An 8,862-nucleotide genomic window follows, 5' to 3' on the forward strand; every position below is an offset into this window, starting at 1 on the left:
ACAAGTGATTGCAAAGACCATGGCCTGTATCAGGCGCACCGTAGTCTCCAGAGAGACACCGTTGCTCCTGAGTACTTTAGAGAGGTCCCTAACAGCAGACTTTTTCACTTTCTCCTTTAAGTTCTTAAATGTTATTTTTCCTAAGCTTTGGTTTAACTAAAGTGTATGTTAGCAGCTGTACATCTTTTAGTAAGCATATACCTTCTGGCTTGCCAAATTTTCATCTTACACATTTTACATTTTTAAATAAATCCCTGCCCATTACACAAAAAACTGATGGAAGGCACCCCTTCCCTTAGGCACCACCACCACTTCCAGAGTTATTTCTGTATCCAGACATCCAGGAGGACATGCAATAGCAGATGGGGCCCACCCATTTCTTTAGGATCAGACAGGATTGGGGCATAGAGCATGTGTGAGCAATGCCCCTAGAAAGAGCCTATTAGGACAGACCAGAAGCCTGGGCAGGTCCTCCAGCAGAGGTAACAGAAGAAAGTCAGTCAGATTGGCTTCCATGCCAGAGAGGTCAGGCAGAAGGACCCTGCTGTAGAAAAGTGGGACCTGAGGCTTTAAAAGGCCTGAATGGGTAGAGTTAGCGTAGAAAAGGGGGTCAATAAGTCCTCAGAGAGACTAGAGTGAAAATGAGGGAAAGCAGGCTGGGCTGCAGGCAGCAGGTCCAGGGCTGCCTCTCTTCCATCTCCAGGATTCATCGAGTTTACTTATGCCCCACAAGGCTGGCTTTCCAAAGAGAAGTAAGTGATCAGAGGAAGATAAGCAGAAATCTTATCCAGGCTGTGAGGAAGAAAAAGCAATAACCCAGGATCATAACTACAGAGAAACTTTCTGTGAACTCAGTCAAACCATCTCCAGAAAGCTGAAGAAGGAATTTATCAGGGCGCTTCTGGTTGGGAGGGAGAAAGCGGGGGACCAATCACACTGAGCTCCACCCCTCACACACCCCCACCCAGAGTCAAGCAGTCTTTACCCCACCTCCTACCCCTGCCCCAGCTACCAGTTGTGCCATGGACCCCAGAACTCCCTTCATCCCACCCTCTGCCTTCGTTCTAGCATCCTGATCCAGAAGTTGGGGTAAAACCCCTTTCTTCAACCAGCCAGAAAGGCTCCAGCTTCCCAAATTTGTAAGCACAAAATCCAAAGGTGCTTGTATCTGGTTTCCTGATTTCCCTGGTCCCCTCAGCTGCTTCTTCTGCCCTCCCCTAATTCCTGACTCAGCTAGACTCAAAAGGCATGTGAGCAAGGGAAGAAAAAGGGTCCCCTCAAAGGAACCAGATGCCTGTCCTCCTGCTAAGAGAGAATAGAGACTAGACAACCCAACATAGAGCCGCAAGGGACTGTCCACAGAGCCAGTGTTACAGGGACACCGGAGTCCCCTCCTTACACAGGGAGTAGGACCCTCAGATACCGAGGTCCATGGGTTCTGGTCCTGGTCTGCCCTCTGAATCATGCATGGTCTAGGAAAGACAAAGAACCTCCCGAGCCAATTTCCTCACTTGCAATGAGGAAGTGAGTGGTGGCCCAGGCAGCTTTGTGGTCTCTATGACCTGTGTGACCCATGATACAACCTCTACAAGGCCAATATTGTACTTGTCAGCTTTTCTGTTTGAAGGCAGGAGAGTATTGCAAAATTAATATGACAGATTATATAACTTATGCTTGGAGATTATCCAAAAACGACTGGAACAGCACATCAGCAGAGAACTACCAGAAGTCCAGGCTGGGTTTAGAAGGGGTTGTGGTACTAGGGATATTGTAGCTGATGTTAGATCGATCTTAGCTGAAAGCAGAGAATACCAGAGGAATGTCTATCTGTGTTTCATTGACTATGCAAAGGCATCTGACTGTGTGGATCATAACAAACTGTGGCTGACTCTGAGAAGAATGGGAATCCCAGAACACTTGATAGTTCTAATGTGAAACCTATACTTTGGTCAGGAGGCAGTCATCCGAACAGAGCACGGGAACACTGCATGGTTCAAAATTGGGAAGGGCCTACGCCAGGGATGCATCCTATCTCCATACCTTTTCAACCTGTATGCAGAACAGATCATCCAGGAGGCTGGGCTCTATGAGGAGAAATGTGGGGTCAAGATTGTTGGAAGATCTGTCAGCAATCTGTGTTATGCAGATGACACAACCCTGCTTGCTGAAACTGAGGAGGACCTGAAGCACCTGCTGCAGAGGGTCAAGGACTTCAGCCTCCAATATGGATTGAGGCTCAATGTCAAGAAGACAAAGATTCTCACCACTGGACCAATTGGCAGCATCAGGATGGATGGTGAAGAGATTGACATTGTTCACAGCTTTAGTTTGCTTGGCTCCACAGTCAACACTCTTGGCACCAGTAGACAGGAAATTAAAAGGCACATTGTCATGGGAAAGTCTGCTGTTAGGGACCTCTCCAAAGTACTGAAGAGCAATGGTGTCTCTCTGGAGACCAAGATGCATCTGATACAGGCCATGGTCTTTGCAATCACTTATTATGCATCAGAGAGTTGGACAATGACCAAGGAGGACAGAAGGAGAATTGATGCCTTTGAGCTGTGGTGCTGGAGAAGAGTATTGAGAGTACCATGGACTGCTAGGAAAACAAACGGATTCATCCTGGAAAGAGTTAAACCGGGTGGCTCCTTGGAGGCAAGGATTCTGAGGCTCCATCTAACATACTTTGGACATATTGTAAGAAGAGACAGGTCCTTGGAGAAGGACATCATGCTTGGGAGGGTGGAGGGACGGCGCAGGAGAGGAAGGCCCTCTATGAGGTGGATTGATTCAGTGACTGGGATAATCGGGATGGGAGTGTCAGAGACAGTGAGATTGGCACAAGACAGAGCAGAGTTTAGGGCTGTTGTGCATAGGGTCACTATGAGTCGCAAGCGACTCAACGGCACATAAGAACAACAACAGCAATGCTTGATGGTCTTGTTTAAAGGGCATTTCAAGACTGACGGCTATGAAAATAGACAGGGAGATCTGGTGGCATAGCCTGCAGGAAGTTGTAGTGCTAACTCCCAGGAGTCTCCTCACAACAGTTCTAATCCACCAGGCACTCACAGGAGAAAAAATGGCAATCCCCTCCCAAGCTATTTACATCCTTGGAAAATTCATGAAAGATCAGTTATTAGTTGGTTCCAACTCCACAGCAATGATTTTAAGTCACTTTTTTATGAAAATAAATGAGTTCTCATGGTTTGATTTTTAATGATTCATGTACAATGGCTGATAGCTTAGCCATATGGTCAGGCAAATGGGTGATGGAAAACTAGACTATTGAGAAGGACATCAGTGTGGGGCATGGTCCTGTAAAGAGCACTGTAGGAATTAGGGGATGCAGTAGAAGTGGACATGTCAATGACCATCAAAAGAACCCTCTGCCAGTATCAGAGGGCAATTGGAATAAGCAGGTAGACCTATGTATGTACTCCCTTGAGGTAGCAAATTGAATGAGTGGACATGAGGGAGCTGCAGCATTAGAGAGATGTGCTATAGCAAACATATTCCTCTTCTGTCTCTGAAGGGGGAAAAAAGCCAACAAAGATTGCTCTGCCTGCCAGCAAGAGAGAGAGAGAGGCTGCAGATGGCTGTGGGATACATTCCAAGGGAAATCCCTGTACATAATTGGCACATAAATTATATTTGACCAATGGCGCCAGTGGCACGAGGTGGCTCAAATGGGTCCTTACAGGAATAGATACTTAATCTGGACTGGACTTCACATATTCTGTATTGATGTAAATACCAAAAACATTACTAAAGGACTGAATGAAAGATACCATACCAGTTTCAATCATCAAGCTTTGTGTCCTCAGAGCAAGGAATATACTTTACAGCCCACGGAGTGCAGCAATAGGCTAAGCAACTCATATTAAATGCACATGCATTGTTATCTAACACTCTCAGAGAAATAACCTGATAGACAATTGGAATGGACAGTTGTAAAAGGAGCAAAGGATAGCCACATCTCACCTCTACTAATTCCATGAAGGGTTACTGCCCCCATCATCAACATCCACAATACAAAACCAGTTCTCACGAGGTCAGACATGTCCCCCAACACTCTAGTATCTCTTTCTACTGATTCCAACACCAGTCTTACTGCTCTACTGGGAAGTAGAAATCTATTGCACTAACAGACAGGGCACATAGAACTATACTCATGATTCTGAGGTTTATTAGAGAAGTCAAAAGGCAATTATTCAGGTTGGTAGCAAGATAATATCAGCAGTCAGAACAGCTGCTGAAACACTCACAAACGCTTCAGCTTTCAGCCTTACGATTTAGGCCACTGTTATAAAGCTCTTAGTACTGTCAATTATGGTTCACTCCCTAGTTCTCCAACAAACTTGAGCAAAGGCTTCTAGCTCTGGGTCCGTGGGATAGCAGTCCCACAGGTCAGCTCTGTCTTACGCCAAGTCTCTGGTTCTCTGCTATGGCTGCTGCTGCTGTTTCTATCAGCTGCAGTCTGAGTGGCACAGGAATCTCTGTCTCTGAAGGATGTGCACTCTGCATTCTCAACTTCTTTGCTGTTGGTAAGATTCCCAAAATCTGCTGCTGAGTCTTCTCAATCTAGTGGTCAGATTAGTCAGTCCCCTTGTGGATAGGCTAACACACCCTATTTGTATATTCCAGCTCATTCATATGGCAAAGTCATTGTTAATGGCTTGGAAAATCATTTTGAACAACAAACCCTTAACACCACAGCAATTGAAATTTGTTACCTAAAACGGGGAAAGGGATATGAAGGGCTGGTTCACACACCTTCAAGAGTACATGCTCACACTCATGAGAGGGGCTAAAGGGGTTCATCTGCACGGATGCTTACATTTCTCCAGGATATCTGGAGAAGAAGAGATAGGGGAAGATACTGGTGCTACTATACAATTGTTCCCCACATCACATGAAATTTTTTTTTTCTTCTTATCTGATGCTACAGTTTCAGATCCAGAGATTCAGGAAAGCAGGAGTGATTCCTGAACAAACAATTGTAACAGTATCCGTGACGTAAAGGATTTATTGTTCAAAATGGTTTCCCTAGCCATTTGACTTTGACTTTGCCATGTGGATAGGCAGGAATATGCAAATAGGGAGGGTTAGACTATCCACAAGGGGATTGACTAGTGTCACCATTAAAATGAGCAGTTCCAACCACAGAAGAAGAATCTCACCACCATCAAAGAAGAAGCAAGAAAATGTAACATATCCTTTGAGACCAGAGATTCTCGTGGCAGCCAGAGTAAGGTGTACAGAGCAATAGCTATAGCAGCCACAGTAGAGAACCAGAGATCTGACATAAGATGGAGCAGGCCTTGGGACTTCTACATAATTGAACCAGACCCAAGAGCCTTTTACCCAAGTTTCTTGGAGGATTGTTTAGGGGAGAGCCATAATTGACAGCACCAAGAGCTTTGTCACACTGGCCTAAAGCTGCAAGGCTCAATGTTGAGGCACCTATGAGCACATTTTGGAAGCTGTCCTGACAGTATTCTTCCAGAATTATACCTATTATCATTCTCTGTAGTCTGTGAGCTTTGCATTTTGAAACCAGTAAAGCAGTAAGATTGGTTTTGAGATGAGTAGAAAGATATGTGGGAGCGTTGGAGACATGTCTGACCTCATTGGTTTTATGTTGTCGATGCTGTTAACAGGGACAGTTGCCCTTTGTGAAGTTGTTAAAGAACAGATGTAGCTCTCTCCAGGAGGCCTTTGCTTTTTTTACAATATCCTTAAAATTGTATACAAGAATTCCAAGGGTCTGATGGAATGGATTGTATTTTCACCCCATTTTGCAAAAATTGGGTTAATGGTGAATACAGCTGTCCTGCTCAGTGGCCAAGATAGACCACTGGTGTTGTACCTATGTAACCTTACCCAACATGATTGAAATTGAACTTAAAAATGAAGCACTTGTCAGGCTGATCTTGCTACCTGTAATTTGGACTGGAACAGTAGCTGAACATGATGTCGCCTCCTAAGCTGGAATGTTTGGGTAAAAATAAATGACAAATGAAAGGAAAGAGAAATAATAGCCAAAGGTAAAGGAATGAATAAATGGGTCATGCAGCAAGGAAAAGCTAACATTATATTAATACTTTGAGAGAAACTCAGAGCAAGGAAATCACTTTTTCCAACTAAAGGTCAGAGACCAGAAAACTGAAGCCAAGATATACTTAATGATTTGAGATTAAATATATTAAATTGAATGCATCATCTATTAAATAACATCTATTAAATGTTTTTATTTTTATGTACTTGATGGATACTTTTGTTTCTTCTACATTGTAGTTAAGATATGCTGTAAAAACTTACACTGAATGTTAGAATGTCAAGATATATTGTAAAAATTAATGTGGAGGGCATTTAATGGTTAGATATATTATAAAAGGGAAGGGTATACACCAGGGATATATCCTATCTCCATATGTCTTGAATCTATATGTAGAACAGATCATCTGGGAGGCTGGGTTCTGTGAGGAGGAGTGTGAAATCAAGATTAGAGGAAGACTTATCTACAACCTGTGGTACATAGATGATACAATCTTGCATGCTGCAGAAGGTCCAGGAATTCAGCCATCAATATGGATTGAAGCTCAACATCAAGAAAACAAAGGTTCGCACTACTGGGCTGATTGACAGTATCATGACAGATGATGAGATTGAGATTGTTAACAGCTTCTACTTGCTTGCCTCCACAATCACCATTCTTGGTACAGCAGCCAGGAAATAAAAAGACGTATTGCATTGGGAAAATCTGCTATCAGGGACTCCTCCAGAGTACTGACGTATGGGAAGTCAAATTTCATACTAAGTATTTGCAATAAACTGAATGCTACTTCAGTTTATGCGGGAGGCTGGAATTCACCCTGAAGCACTAAAGCAATCTTTATGTTTACAGGGGTAGACACTAAGGCAATCCTTAAGCGTTTACAGGATTCTTGTGTTGTATTTGCTAACCCCTCCCTCCTGAGTCAAGCAGAAGGTTTTCAATAGAAAGAGCTTAGATTCCTTTGCATTGAATTCTCTCGGTGATTTGCTCCCTTGCAAATTTCAATAAATACACAGGGAAGCTTCAGTTCGCTTGAGCTGTTCAAGAAATGTTTGCCTCCTGCTTAACCTGTTTTCTCTTACATTCTTGGTATTCTGTCTAGTTATTAATACTTATTAATATATTTTAGCCTCAGTCTGCAACACTGAAGAGCAACGAGGTCAGTCATGAGACTAAGATGTGCCTGATCTAGGCCATAGTCTTCACAATTACTTACAATGCATCAGAAAGCTGAACAGTGACTAAGGATGACAGAAAGAAAATTGATGCCTTTGAGACGTGGTGCTGGAGAAGAGTATTGAATATACCATGGACTGCTAGGATAGAACAAACAAGTTTGACCTAGAGAAGGTGAAACCAGACTGCTCCTTTGAGGCTTCATCTGACATACTTTGGGCATATTGCAAGGAGGGACCAGTCCTTGGAGAGGGACATCATGCTTGAAAGGGTGGAGGGACAATGCAAGAGAGGAAGACCTTCAATGAGATAGACTGATTCAGTGACTAGGGTAATAAGGGTAGAGTTTTAGAGACAATAAGGTGGGCACAGGATAAAGCAGGTTTCAGGGCTATTGTACATACAGTCACTATGAGTCACAAGTAACTCAATGGCACACAACAGCCACATAACACAACATATAAAAATGGATACTGAATATTACCATGTCAAGATACATTGTACTTATCAAAGAGAGGAAAGCAACCTAGATACCCATCAACAAATGAATGGCTAGAGAAGCTGTGGTATATTCACATAATGGAATACTATGCAGCACCAAAAACCAAGGAACTCATAAATTATTATAAAAATGGATGAGCCTGGAAGACATTATGCTGAGTGAAATATCTCAGTCACAAAAGGACAAATACTGCATAATGCCACTGTTATAAAACAGGACTGACATGAGGTTTGGAGGGAAACTAAGAAAAGAAAGGATAAATAAAGAACACTACACTGAAACAGATAAGGGAAAGAACTCTTTAAAGGAATATGTAATTAGGTATTATCTGCATGACAATAATCCAGAACAAGAGGTGCATTGCAAATTGGACTGGGGAATGAGGGAAGGAGGAAAATGTGCAACAATGAATGAATGAAAATCCAAGTTTTCTGTAAACTTTATCAAAATATATTTTAAAAAAATGGAAGGCATATGGCACTTTCTCAAATGTTGCAAACAGAAATACCATTTGACCCAGCAATTCCACTAGTGGAAACCATAACTGCCACCCAAGCAGATATATGCACACCCATGTTTGTCACAGCTTTGTTCACAATAGCAAAGAGCTGGAAACAACCTAAGTGCCCATCAACAAATAAACGGATAGATAAGCTGTGGTATATTCACACAATGGAATACCATGCTGCATTGAAAAACTCATGAAGAAACTCATGAAATATTATTCAAAATGAGTGACCCTGGAGGACGTTATGCTGAGTGAAATATCTCTGTCACAAAAGGACAAACCTTGCAGAGTGCCACTGCTATAAAACAGGACTGACCTCAGGGTTGGGGAGAGACTGAGAAATATGGGATAAATAATGTGTTCTGCATCAAAACAGATGAGGAAGAAAACTGTTTAGAAGAGATATGTGATTAGGTATTATTGTCATGACAGGTGTCCAGAACAAAGGCTGCATAGTGGAGTGGACTTTCAGGGAGGGATTGTATAACAATGAAAGAATTTTTCTTTTACTTCTCAAAGAAAAGAGTGAACATGGGGAGAGGTGGGCTGGAAGAAAAGTGCAACAGTGAATGAATGGAAATCCAAAGTCTGTAAATTTTCATTAAAATTAATAAA

This window comes from Elephantulus edwardii, unplaced genomic scaffold, assembly GCF_000299155.1.
Source record: "Elephantulus edwardii isolate Elephantulus edwardi_28Jun2011 unplaced genomic scaffold, EleEdw1.0 scaffold00252, whole genome shotgun sequence".
NCBI classification, from domain to species: domain Eukaryota; kingdom Metazoa; phylum Chordata; class Mammalia; order Macroscelidea; family Macroscelididae; genus Elephantulus; species Elephantulus edwardii.